This window comes from Ambystoma mexicanum, chromosome 8, assembly GCF_040938575.1.
Source record: "Ambystoma mexicanum isolate Mex_15411 chromosome 8, UKY_AmexF1_1, whole genome shotgun sequence".
Classification (NCBI taxonomy): domain Eukaryota; kingdom Metazoa; phylum Chordata; class Amphibia; order Caudata; family Ambystomatidae; genus Ambystoma; species Ambystoma mexicanum.
Genome location: NC_090929.1, coordinates 1,608,073,987 through 1,608,087,823, shown reverse-complemented (window position 1 = coordinate 1,608,087,823; position 13,837 = coordinate 1,608,073,987). Strand labels below are relative to the sequence as shown.

At 46.6% G+C, this 13,837-nt stretch overlaps 1 protein-coding gene across 6 annotated transcripts in view; it reads right to left on the bottom strand.

Moving 5' to 3' along the window:
- PLEKHS1 (pleckstrin homology domain containing S1) overlaps nucleotides 1–7,719 on the bottom strand; it is a 58,710-nt gene extending 50,991 nt beyond the window's left edge. For 4 of the 6 annotated variants that reach the window (XM_069611857.1, XM_069611860.1, XM_069611861.1 and 1 more), the window contains exon 1: nucleotides 7,573–7,715. The gene's annotated coding sequence lies outside the window, so the exon portion shown is untranslated. Of the gene's footprint in view, nucleotides 1–4,880; nucleotides 5,352–7,572 lie in introns of those variants that run through there. The other 2 variants (XM_069611858.1, XM_069611859.1) reach the window with 2 other exon arrangements.
- Nucleotides 7,720–13,837: the final 6,118 nt, after the last annotated feature.

The following is a 13,837-nucleotide window of genomic DNA, read 5'->3' as shown; positions in this document are numbered from 1 at the left end:
CGTTGCCATGGGCTTACATGGGCGGCCGCTATTAGGGCCCGCCTCATACGTCATGGCGGCTACTGGGGTCTAGGGTCCTTTCTCTGACCTCAAGGGAACACTTTTGGGGGAGGGGTGCCCGTGAGGGTGCGAGATTGAGGGGACACGGAAGGGAAAGTGGGACTTACCTGTGTTCCAGTGGCCCCCCATTAAGAAGGGGCTTCCCTGGCGCTTTTCCCTCTTTCCTCGCTGCGCCCCCTGCAGGATGTTTGGGCTGTTGGACTGTAGCCCACCAGCCCTGTGGCGCTGTTGATGTGGCCCTTCACAATGTTATATGGAGATTTTATGATAATTTACAAACTTGCTATATGTACTACGTTGTACTAGCCAGGCTGTGGGTGACGAGTCCTCTACTGCCCAATAGGTCAGGAAGCAGGCATGGACGGTTGGCTGGCTCCTGGGGGCGGGGGGGTGGGATCACAAGCTTGGGCAGTGCTGGAAATGGACACCCCCCTCAACGTTGCATGGGGAGTAGCGGGGGTATGTGTGGGACTGGTGCCGGATTGTCAGCGGTGTGAGCAGGACTGGGGGCGGAACTAAGTGTTGAATGATGTGCGTGCCCTGAATATAGCATGCTGGCTACTTTGCATAAAAAGAAAGTGCCTTTTGGGAACATAAGAATGACCACCAATTTATCATGCGTCTGTGCTGGCAATTAAAAAGTTAATTCCTTCTGAGCATGCAATGCACACTTGGTATGGTGCTCATTTCCTCTGTTAGAATAGTCACCCTGACAGTAAAATGAGACATATATTCACCTTTGGACAGTTTTGTTGTTCGAGTTTGGGCTGTTGAACAAAAGTCGTTGCATGTCGCGGCTCAGCTGCACGCATCGAAAAACTGTCTTTGTGGGTGCAGGGAGCTGTGATATGCAATGAGTGATGTAAACCCCACCTGCCCCCAAGTTCAGGAAGCTCTCTGCCCTGACTGTTGCTTGCACCTCGGTGTCTGAGACACAGGGAGACTTGCAGCCGTTTCCCGAACGCTGTGTACCAGACACAGCATTCAGGAGACTCACAGCAATCTGGAGAAGAGAGGGGGGAGGGGTGGATGGGGATGGGCCTCGTGTCTGCACAGAACGATGCTCTGGCAAGACAGTTTTTGATGGAGCGCAGCTCCCCCTTGTTCCTGCCCAATTCCTCCCCTGGGCTTGAGTATTCGACTGTCTGCTTGACATTAGACAGATCAGCTCAGACAGCTAGTAGGCCAACAGGCTACTCGTGGGTCAGAAGGAGCTGATGGGGACATGGTCGAGCTAATTTGAAAATGTAGCAATCAAGTGGAGTCCAGATCAAGTTTAGCTAAAATGTTGAACAATAAAATGCAGCCTGTTTACCTCCAAATGGTTCTAACCGTATGCCTTATGTGTTCTGCTTGAAGCCATGGACATACACGCGTGCACCCCCCAATAGCACAGCTTCTAACGCTTCTAAATCAGGGGTGAGCAACCTTTGGCTCTGCAGATGTTTTGGGCTCAATTCCCATGAGTCCTAGCCAGCAGTGAATGGTGAAGAATCATGGGAGTTGTAGTCCAAAACATATGAAGAGCCAGAGGTTGCAGACCCCTGTATAAAATGCTGAATAAATAAAAAAAGGAGAAACAGCTCCAGCTGAAAAGCATATCCAAGTGGTAGCTACAAATATTGCCATTACAGTTTTGACAACAAAAAATAAAACAGTTTATATGTTCCTCTTAAAATTCAAATATTCCAGCATTACAAAAACTGGGCACCCTGTTCATTCACAACAGAAATGACTTCGTGTGAATTTACTGCGATTGCCTTAATCGCCGAAAGCCTTAATTACACTCGTAAAACTGCAGACTCGCCGTTAGGCCTATTTGCTGTATCCAAACTGCTAAATGGATTTTTATGCACTTGCTCTGCCTGTGCCGACTATTACCGTCTCAGAAATTCAAGGGTTCTGAGTGACTGTTGTTTTTTCCCCATGCTCCCAGTCTCCTTGAGCGCTTTGAAACACTTGCCCATGTAGAGGCGCTAAGATAAACAATACAAGTAATTACTTGGAAAGTACTTTTTTAGAAATGGGTATTTAAGGGTTAATGGGGAAAAAAGGGGTGGGGAGAATTTTGGGGAGGGGTAGTAATGAAGGGGAAGGGGAGGAATGGGGGGTGGGACCCCCTGAAAATTAAAAGAACAAATTCAAAGTAACATTTTGAACTAATGACTTCGTAGTAAAATTACCACAAAGTAATTACTGTCGATGAAATGACACGGAACACAAAAAATGCAATGCAAGTGTTTGAGCTAAATCTTTCAAAAAATTGGCAGATCTGTGCCCTTAAAGGGAGAGCCCAGTCTTATGCAAATCTGAACAAACTTGACAAAAAGAACCCGTTTGCCCACACTGCTGAGCCAACACCATTCCACAAGAGGACACAAGCAGGTGTGTGCTCTTCCCGGGTGATGTAAAACAGCATTCACTGTCTTTAATGCAAAGAAGCCCGACTGCCAAGTGTCCCTCTGTGTGATGAGCCCCCTCCAGCCAGGTACAAGAAACACAATCATGCCACGTGCTGAGGGGTGTAGGGTGGCACACACTAGATGGAGGATTGCTGCCAGCAGAGGAAGCCCCCTGCCCAGCTATTTACTACACCAATCTCTCAACTGATACGGACCACGGTCCCCTTCCACCCACAGCGCTTTGAGATCATACCAATGGTACACAAGGCGCTATACAAATGCACCATAACATAACAAGGAAGTGCTGTGCAACTATTAGCTCTGGAAACTGAAAAATACAACACAGTTATTTGCTTATGTCACGCATGCATTTTTCACCCCCCCCCCCCACTTAAGAGGGGGTAGCAGCTGAAGTATGTCTTTCTCGGGAGCATGCCCAAGCGCTCTGAACGTGAATTTCTGGTATGTGGAGCTATATAAAACACCAACTGCAGGTATGGGGCCCTGTAATGGACAATATTCTGTATCCCTCCATGGGAAGATAGGCGAATTCTGGTCAAACCGAAAGGGGCCATTTTGGATGTTTCCGGCCAAAAATGACACTTTCTCCAAATTTTGTTTTTTCCTTAAAAATGCTTTGTTCATGACATTTTGATTTTTTTTGCAGGAAAATTCATGCAGAAAATAACCTTTTGTGAACAAATTGAAATTTCCAACAATAAAAATATATGAATTTCATAAAAAAAGCAAAATTCACCTAAAAATAACTATTCGGGAAATACCCCACTCCACCAGCGAAGCGAAATTGGGGGCGAATTTCGGCAGTTTCGTTTCTAGTGGCGATTTCACCCGCACCTAAAAATCTTATTACGCAAAGGGGAAGAAGTGAAAGGGTTAAGAAATGAGCAGGGAGAGAGTGCAGGGAAGAGGGGTGACAAGGCGCTTGACCCACAGCCTTTTAAGAACCAATGGGGGTTCAAAACAACAATAGAAAAGCCCTTTGAGCGGACATGATTGCAAAATACTTCCGTCAATGAGACGTGTTCCCACAGAACCATAGACGAGACAACGGACTGGCGCCGTGATACTCACGGGTGTGGGCGCTGTCAACAGATACAATGAATGCATGAATAAATAAATAAATATGGTACTTGCATGGGCCAGGGATCTGGCTGTTCTGGAATAATTAATAACGCCGCCCTATACATACTAACATCGCCCCAATTGCTGTCCGCGTGTTAGCCTGATATGCGGCTGCAGGCAGCAGGGAGGGAGGGGGCTGCGGGCTGTGTTTGTAGGGCAGGCGTCATGGCAACGGGATTAATGCTGAGCACTGGGGAAGGGCCGGGAGCACTCTCTGCGGGCCTGGTTATCCACACTGCGCACAATACACTGAGTCACGGCCATAAACCGCACCTTGCATAGGACAGTCACTCATGTTTGCATTTGCTTTATCTGCCCGTGATTTGCCTGGCATGTGCCACTCAGTGGGATAGACACCGCCACCAGTCATGTGAAAGGGGTAGGAAGCATTCTTCACGCTCACCATTTTTTCGACTGGATTTTATTTGGAAGTTTTGTGGAGCGCCAACCCGCGGGAATGCCGGCTTCGAAGCGCAGTAAAGGGCACATATGCAGCCGACAAGAACGGGTGGCAACCGGGGTCATTTCCTGCGCGTCCACTTTTGAATGGGCCTCAGGTGCTCTGAAGATTGTTATTAACTGAGCATGGGCGCAATGCAAACATTATCCCGAAAGGGTCTTAAAAGATAAGACTCATTTATAGAAATGATTAACCCCTTATGCGCCAAAGGCGAGTAGGTTCGCCCTATTTAGAAATGCCTACTAGCCTAGGCCAGCAGTTGTGACTCCATACGTCCACTGTCCATTGCATGCATAGAGGCGAATACCACAACAGACAACACGTGGGCTTATTCAGAAAGACGTCATGTTCACTTAAGCTCGACTTGTTTATAGGAATGTTTGTGACCGGTAAAAACACGTTAAAACATTGTAATAACTTTGACTTCAAGTAAATAAATAAATAAATACATTTCCTATGGATGTTCGATTCACAAAGAAGTTCCAATGAGTACCGCCGACTTACTGCTGACTACCCCCCTGATCCAGGAACCCCAGGAGTAAGTCGGTGTTACTCGTAGTTCCTTCTTTTCAACCAGGTACGGAGGCAGGCTCCGAATAAGAAGGTAGTGAAAAGTAAACAAAGCATAAAAAAGGGATTAAACACGTCTTTGGCAGCTACTAATTTAGGGGGCACATGGACACAGGGGATGTTCAACTGCTCACATCTCAGCCAGCAGCTCTCAACAAAACTCGCGCACTGCACAGAACCGGTCCAGAGCTGCTTACACGCAAATCGACTCTGCTCAACTCATTCAAAATGGAGGTTGTGCTTACCGGCGCTTTGGGTCCCACTGGATTATTTATTTATGCATTGACATCGCGCACCTAAACCCGAGGCATCTGGGCGCATCTGGTTGCCGTACTTCTGGCCGCAGTCCGTGGGAAACGCCACTGCGCCAATGCAGACAATGCACAACCTAGGAGCTACGCTCAACCTCTCTCTCCCATTTCAGGCCGAGTTAGCTCATCTAGTTCTGTGACTTTTGTCTTGCATTCCGGGACTTGTAGTTCTGTATTTACGGTTGGAAAAGCAAAGCTGCCTGTAGTGGAATGAGCAAACCAGGTGTGTTGCCGTACAGGAAGCAAGCCCTAAAAAAAGTGGGGGACTCGGAAACCTATGCAATGACAAGTGGCGTCCCAGGTGTTAAAGTGAAATATGCACATTTCATTCAATGGGTCTTTCTCAAGCGAAGAGCGTGCACAGGGCCAGCATTTGCCTTTGCCAGCATTTGCCTTTTAAAGGATGAATCACAAACACCCGGAAAATATGCCAGGAGAGGGAGGGGCGGATGGGGGCAGGGGGAGGGGAGGAGTGCTGGCTTTCCTTTAATGTGGTGTGACATTCAGACGTGACCAGCTGTATTTAAATATTCCCAGCTGTTTTAAATGCTAATGGTATATTTCAAGGGTATGGCGATCCGAAAATATTCCCTGCAGTAGAAAATGATAATGACATATTTCCGTGGAATTATAAGTAGACCTTCATTTGGTCCTCTGGTTAAGTGTCTTGTCCCAAATCCTGACGACGTTGGTTCAAATCCTGGCTTTGAAGCTTTTAGCAGCAGGCTGAACACTGAAAAGGAGCAAACATGTTTTTTTTTTAATTCTTCAAACCCCAGGTGGGTTGGCTCCCGCCCTCTGAAAAAGGAGGGCAGACGCGTGTTCCCTCGACTTGAGCACCGGTGCCATGTTAGACGAGCCTTAAATAAAAAAAAAAAGTTATCACATTTCAAGTTTTGAACCCTTTACTGGTCTCCTTTAAAATATTATACTGACATAGAATAATGGATGAGCTTTCCAAATGACAAAGGACTTCTTCTTCAGATGGTAAAATGCAAGTTTCTCCACGCAATGGAATAAAAGAATAGGGTCCGAACTGGATGGGTTACTTGCACCTGGTGGCAAAGAGGTGCCTGCAAACAGCTGTGACTCCTGCGCTGGACTAACCGGCTGCTCCCTCGGCGGCATGGGAAGTGCTTCAGGGCTGGCAACAGCAGCGTCCCACCTCGGCTCACGCAACAGCATCACAGTACTTCCCCAAACTACCGAGAGCCCAGAATGCAGCCATGTGCCCAACAGTGTACCAAAAAAGCAGTGGAACCGTGACCCGGCGGGGAGCAACGTGCAACATATTTTTCAAGGGTTGCAGCCATGTTCCTTGACAGCCAATTGAGTTCAAACTTCAAACGGATTTCAGTTTAGCTGTAACTGCCATTGGGTGGTAAAGCAGAGAAATGTACTTTAACTTCAGAAAGAACCGTTCCGGAAAGGTGAAAATGGTTGCAAAAAAAAAGTAGTGGAAGTATGAACAGTAAAAAAACAAAAGTAGTGGAACTCCGCTCCCGACCGTTCCCGTTCACTTCGACCACTGCACATATTCGGCATGAATCGCTCCAGCCACGTCCCTGCACCGACTGCTGATCAAGGAACACTTGGATCTCAAAGCTCCTCTTCTAATTCACAAAGCGCTACAAAGACTCGGTCAGACCGCATCACCGGAGTGTTTGCACTTTACCAGCTGACCAAACCGCCACGATCCGCCTTCCAAAACCAGTGAAAGACAAGCTTCAAGCATTTCTGGAGAAGACTCTTGCCATCCCAGCCTTCACTCTAAGTGTGCCTGGAAGCAGGCGATGTGAACTTCCCAGTAACATTGAGACTCCATCTCTCGGGCTCGGCAGAATGACTCATTAACCAACACCCGCACTTGCCACCTTCACGGTTCTTCCGCTTCTCCCACCCGCCCGAACACTGCCGGGGCGCTAAGAAGGCCACCCCTCAACACAGCGCAAGCGCTATGCATCTATCAAACCATTCTTTATTTCATACACATGCAGGTATGATTTGACAAGGCGAGCATTTTATGACGGTGCAAAAAAACGGAGCGCAACAGGCCAGATGTGTGATACCGTTTGGGTGTGGAAAGGACAAAAGAAAGAAGAAAAAGCAGCAAAGGGAGTGACAAACAAGGAAAGAAAACAGCAGCACAACAATAGAAACAAGTAAAAGGAAAATAGATTAAAGAAGAAAAGGGAAAGAATGACAGCAACACAAAAAGAAAAGGAGAGAGGAAGAATGGAACAGAAAACTTAAAAAACGCAGAACATTACATAAAAAAAGACAGCAATAAAAATTAGCACAAACAACATGTTATGTTAGAACAATAAACATTGCTGCAGATGTTTTACATTTAAAACATCACATTTTTCTTGCAGTTCTAAATATTACACACTTGGTAACATTTTATCACCTCTTGTTAAGACCTTTGCTTGAAATGACATCGCACAAAACACATTTTTTTAGAAACTGATTTAAATAATTATGCTGCTCTTCATGGGTTATGATTTTCAAGTCGATTTTGTTAATTCGAAATAAAGGATCCCCAAATTGCATGAAAATAAAAGGTTTGCGTTCCACCGAGAGCGTTTGCATTGTTGGCAAGTAGGACCGTCCTCGGGGGACTTACGGGGAACTCACTCTTGCCCGGGCTTGCGTGCTCAGCTTCTGGCTCCACCTGCTCTGGCTGCTAAGGGTTCAGTGTTGCTCAGCCCGGCTGCACGGCGCCTGCCCTCTCTCTAGCGCTCCCCTGACTGCTTGCCACGCTGACTGCTGCCGGGGCCAAGATATACAGCCGCTCCCGCCTGCAACCCGACCCGCCCGGAAAGTCCCCTGCCAGGCACTGGGAGGCCGTCTGCCCTGCAGCCGCCGATGCTGGGAAGTTCTGGCGCATTCTCGCACGAGCCACTTAGTTCAAAAAATGGGAAAACCCCCTGTTTATCTTCGCGTCAGTGTCAGGGCACCTGTAGCTCCTCACCCCCAGAGGAAGTGAAAAGCACTTTCTTTTCTAGTAGCGTTTGCAACCTGTTGGGACTGGCTTCACCGTTACAACAGGTGTTACCTCTTACCACTATGCAACGGTACTCCTCTCACTGGGCCTGAATCACAATGCGCTCTCCAATGGGGAACATCCCATTGAACAACTCTTTCTGAATCAGGCCCACTGTGTGGGCAACTTTAAACTTTAGCTCACCAAAACACTCTGCAACATGCACCTTAACCGACTGAACTATCTTTCATGCAGAGTCAATCAGAATGCACAGTCTTGTCCTCCACATTGCACATGCTGGATTGCCGACGTCATGCCTGTTCACCGACACCATACGCAAGGATGGGGATGTCCACTGCGCAACGTGAAGGGACAATATGCAGTAAACACAAAAATATGTTATTGTGCATGTTTCTGTATATGTTGGTTTCTCCAGGTTCAAGTGGCAGTCGCGGCTTCCACTCTTCCCCTCCTATGCCTGACTTCCCCCTTTACATCACCCGTGCCGGCGTTCTCCTGCGCGTTACTCACCATGACACCGAAAAGAGAAAAACACAACATCACCCACCCCTTCCCGAAAGAGAGGTGGAAATCAGTAAAACAAATTCATGCCAAAGTCTTGAAACCTACTTGTCAGTCTCCCTGACCTTTCTGACCTTCTCAGTCCTTGTCCCTGAGTCTCCTAGGCTACTCTCCGTTCAGACCTTGTTCTTCTATTCTGTGGATTTCCTTTGTCTGGCATAGCCCTCCCCTATTTGCTTGGTGACCCCTCAGTTACCACTGTCTGTCCTTGCCTGTCCTGCTGGAGGATAATTCTTGTCACCCATGGGCTGGTCTTTCGTGGTGCTGTGGAATGCTCCCAACTCTCCACGTTCTTCCATACGTGGTTTACACTGTGCTGTGGTTCACGTTTGCTATCGAAATGGTGTCATGCTGAGGCCTTGGAAGCTGTGGCATCGCTGGAAGTACCAGAACAAAGCAATACTGAAACCTACACAAACAATAGCAATGGTCAAGTCCTCACCCAAGATGAAGAAAAGAGTTAGTGGGAGTAGGGCCCTAATCAGGAATGCGCACAACTGGAATTATTTGAAAGGAAGTTGAGTAATGGTTGAGCTGCTGTCGTGTAGGTGGTAAGGTGATCTACCACTATCACCTTAAAGTAAGTCAAATTGTTGGGGATTACCATCTACACAGGCTGTGCTTGGTAACCATATAAAGACCACTGGATGTGGTAAGTTTAAACAAAATGGATGGGGAAGTGGTCACAAATATGTTCAGCTGGTTTATTAATTCAAAAGAAAGATTGTACATTCACAGGAAAAGTATCACACATTCAATGTGTTTGTTAAATCAAAACTTAAATAAAGTAAACGCCTGTCTATACACCTTTTTTTTTTAAAACAATTGTAAAAGAAAGTGTTTATACTTGAGACATAGTATATTTCCATGTAATGTCAAAACACATTATTGAAGCAGGCTATATGCCAGGTAACGATAATCAACTTGAATTTATACAATTGCGAAAAAATGCTTTATACTAAAGAAGTGCCATAATCGCATGTAAGGCCTGCCATGTAATGCCAAGTTATGCCAAATGTTTTATACTAAAGAAGTGCCAACACGTGTTTCAACCAAAAAGGCCGTCCTCAGGGCATACAAATACATTTGCCGTTTGAACTGATATATAATTGTTGAACCTTAGCTATTATTGAATATAAAAACAACCAAAGTAGGGGGTAGTGGGTCAAAGCAAAAAAGCACGAAGAAACAGGAGAGAGGAGAAAATGGAAACATAGCGTTAGAATGATACGTGCAGTTAGTCACTCAAATTATTGGTATATAGACAAATTAATCAATTCATACCTTGTTGTGATTATGATTTACTAATTCTTGATTGTGCTTTTGATAGTTGGGGAATTTGTAATTCCCACAAGCGTGGCTGGCCAGGTCTGTAAGCTGTAAAGCCATAAAGCAAAATAGCGCATATTTAGCCTAAAGTTCTGCACTGGTAGTTTATTGTGCAGTAATAACGTATAATTTGTAAAAAGTGTAGAGGTTATATTTACCAGTCTTACAATCAAGCCGTAGTTGTTGCTCGACTGGTGTGCCGCTGATGCAGCAGAAATGAAGTATAACGCACGTATTTGACGTGCTTTCCCTTTAATACCGGCCGTAATCTACAAAATGAACATAACAGCGTGTTTAAGCGATTTGAAAATATAAACATGCTGCATCAACTTCGCACGAGAGAAAAGTAGGGGGCAGCTCTGGCTTACCGGCGTATGCTCCAAATGTTCGTGTGCACAATGGCGGGTTGTTTCTCCAATGCTGAAGGCATCGGCAATGACTGGTGGTTACTATAGTAACCTCCACGGAGTAGGTCAGGTGATGTAGTCACGTGACCCAGTTGCTTGGAAACTCCTTCCAAGCCGGAAATACTAGAAATAGTCATTTGTTGTGCGCTTGCTTTACAGAGATGCACTCATTCAGTGGAATGCACTCATTCATGCCCCAATAACTGTCTCTAACATTCGAAACCAGGGAGGACAGAGTGTGGGCCTGGCGATTCCCCTCAGAACTCCAAGACCCAGTACTAATGGAGGAAATCCTGGAGAAGATTGATACGTACTTTAATGAAAATGACACGGGGGAGATCCCGGAAGATACGGTATGGGATGCCTTCAAGGCAGTCCTGAGGGGTGAATTAATAGCCATGAACTCCAAGAGGGAGTAACAACTAGCGCAGTGGGAAAGGGACCTTGAATCACAACTGCGAGACGCACAGGAGGCAGCGGCTAACCCAAGCAGAGCCAAGATGCGGGCCATGCAGCACATCCAGGGCCAACTGGAGCTCCTTCATACTCGTAAGGTGGGCCACTCTGAGGATGAAACAAAGATACTACATCCTCACCAACAAGGCGGATTCTCTGCTCGCTTGCCAGCTTCGAGAGATGACCAGGGAGAGATCCAAATGGACAAAACAGGACATAGCTGTGGCCAGGGGTCCGCTCGTGAACCTCCTGTGGTCCTGCAAAAGGTACAGACATGCAAATACTCGACTGAGCGAGATGTTGAGCGCTCCTCTTGAGGCGTGGGACACGGCAGTAAAGAGGGGGAATTTAACGACACATCATCCCCATTTACACCGTTCTTCCACAACCCTGATTTTCCACCGGGGATGAACCCGCAGGCCTTCACGTCTTGGAAACAGGCGGGCTGCATTAGGATTGGCAATATATACAAAGACGGATCACTCAGGTCGTTTGCAAACTGTCCCCAGGAGCTGGGAGTGACAAAAGCGGAAAGGTACCAATATGTCCGATTGAAACACTGGCTATCCACCCCAATCAATTAGAAGCGGGGACGAGAGACCTCACGAAATTTGACTTGTATGATATCAGATCCAGGTACACACAAATTAATATCAAACCCATACGCCCACCTGAATTTGCAAGGGGAAGAGGTTAGATGGCTATACATGCGGAGATGGGAGAGGACGCTGGGGAGGCAAATCCCGCGATCCCACTGGGAGGAGGTATGGTGGAGCGTTGCTACATTGACCAGATCCATCCACCTGAGGGAAATGTGGCAAAAGGTACTGTTGCAATGGCATCTAACACCAAAGAGACTGAAAGAGATGTATCCTAAAATGGATGGCTTATGTTGGCGTGGATGTCGCCAGGAGGGAGACTGGAGACACATTTGGGGAACTTGCCCGAACATTACCCGCTTCTGGAACGATGTCAAGGCCCAAGCTGGGAAAATGATCCAAGGGGCGGAAACCCTAGGAGACGGAATCTGGCTGGCGGCATATGGGACCCCACACAAAAAAAGCACACCAGGCGCCAGCGGAAAGTGATCATGGTCCTGGTGGTGGCCGCCTGGCTGGTGATAGCCCCAGGGTTGGAAGCAACAGACGCCCCTGACACAACTCCAATGGCTTAGAAAGATATGGCACTTTATAACGATGGAATGGATGACATGTAAATTGCAGAGAGCCATCGAGAACTTTCAACTGGACTGGGGCCCTGTTCTCCAATATTTGGAGACTATGCTTCGTTGGTGCCCCCATAACATTCGGATCCTTAATCTGTTTTAGATGTGAAGCTCTGTGCTGATTTTAAAAGACTGGCAGCCATGTTTTAGTCGTCTCGAGTTTTCGGGTGAAAGGGGGTGGGGGGCGGGTGAGAGGGGGGATGTTACTGATGTTGATACATGTTGTACCGTAAAATCAATAAAGTTAAAATATATATCTCAAATACTGTATGCATGTGATTGAAGGAATTATAACCTCTTTGTCAACCTGTGTAACCTAGTCGAATGAACACGACGATAACTTTCTTAAAGAATTGATTGATATACCCCAAATCGTAACGTGTTACTCATCCGTTGAATGAACCTTCAAGCATCAAAAGGAAACATGCTTACAGGCATGGACCACGAAAGATTCCATTCTATTACAATGCACAGTGATGCAATGTGCTATTTACCGAGATCAAAATACTTGAAACATTAGACAATGTTTAAGTCTGAGATATAAATTAATTTAACATTACACTACTGGATACATTGGGTGTAAATCGATAGAAACTTTGAGATCACCGATCGATGAACATAGAGAAGTAAATAGGTGACCTACCCTTACCTAGACAAACAAATGAGACGATTCAGCAAGCAGGGGAGCAAGCATCTGTAAAACAGGTATCCGGGGAACAGGTAGCACAATGACAAGATACCTTGTAGATCTCAGAAATGTTCTCCTGTTAAATGTCAAGGTGTTTATAAAGGCTTAGAAAAGTGGGTGTGTATGTGAATGTGAGACGTGTTTGTTGACATACACTCGACCTCGATGGCAACGTTTCACATATGCCATACCCACTCTGCCCCCTTGCAAGCCCACATGAATAGGCCTGTTCGTACAGCCTATAGGGCAATAGGGCCAGGGTTGAAACACTATCGCAAAATGCTTGTGTTGGTCTTTTTTTGTTAATGAAAGTGGCCTACTTTTTTGGGCCTCGTGTGCCAGTTTGCATTACTTCATTAAGCGGCTACAGCGTATCATCTTCAAAACAATGTGCATAACGCACAGGGCAATCAGCGGACAAGGAGCCGAATTCCTACAAAAAAAAATAACAATCTACAAGCCAACGAGCCCACTCAGGTCAACCAACGAAATCTGACTGGAACAAAAACCTTACATCAAGAAGAAACTCGGAGGCACCGCTTTCTACCATTTAGCCGCGAAAACCTGGAACAACATCCCAAAATTGATAAGGAACACCAAAGACCACCTTAAATTCAGAAAATTACTAAAAACCTACCTCTTCAACACCGGAGACTAAAACCGAAACAACAATAAGACAAACGAATCATCAAAAAAGGACAGTGACAAACCGCTAGAACCGACAGAAGTACCCTGGGCACCAGCAGGACTGACGCTGGACACAGGGGTCCACCCGCGAGACCCGGAGAAACGGATACAACTACTCCAGCCAACCCTTACCATCCCCCACCGCCCTCACAGCCACAACTAGGTCCCACGAGGCTGTGGAACAGACAAGATACCACCAATCACCACACAACCGGGTGTATGGACAATAGCAGCGGCGCTAGTCATGTGGAGGGGGGGAGGAGCATACAAAGTTATCAAGGGAGCGGGCGGAGGGGACAGCTAGATCCTCAAACGGCCTCGAATGGAAAATCGGGCACCTACCTCCTGAGGCTCAGGGTGTACAAGCATCCCGTCGGGTAAGATTACACGAGCCCAACCGGTTTCAGTCCAGGATAGAGATGACTAACGAATACCATTAACAATTTCCTTCTCTGCATACACCTCTCAAACTCCAAACCAAACACAACCACAAACCTCTAGCGCAGCAAACCGCACGAACTTCACTACATT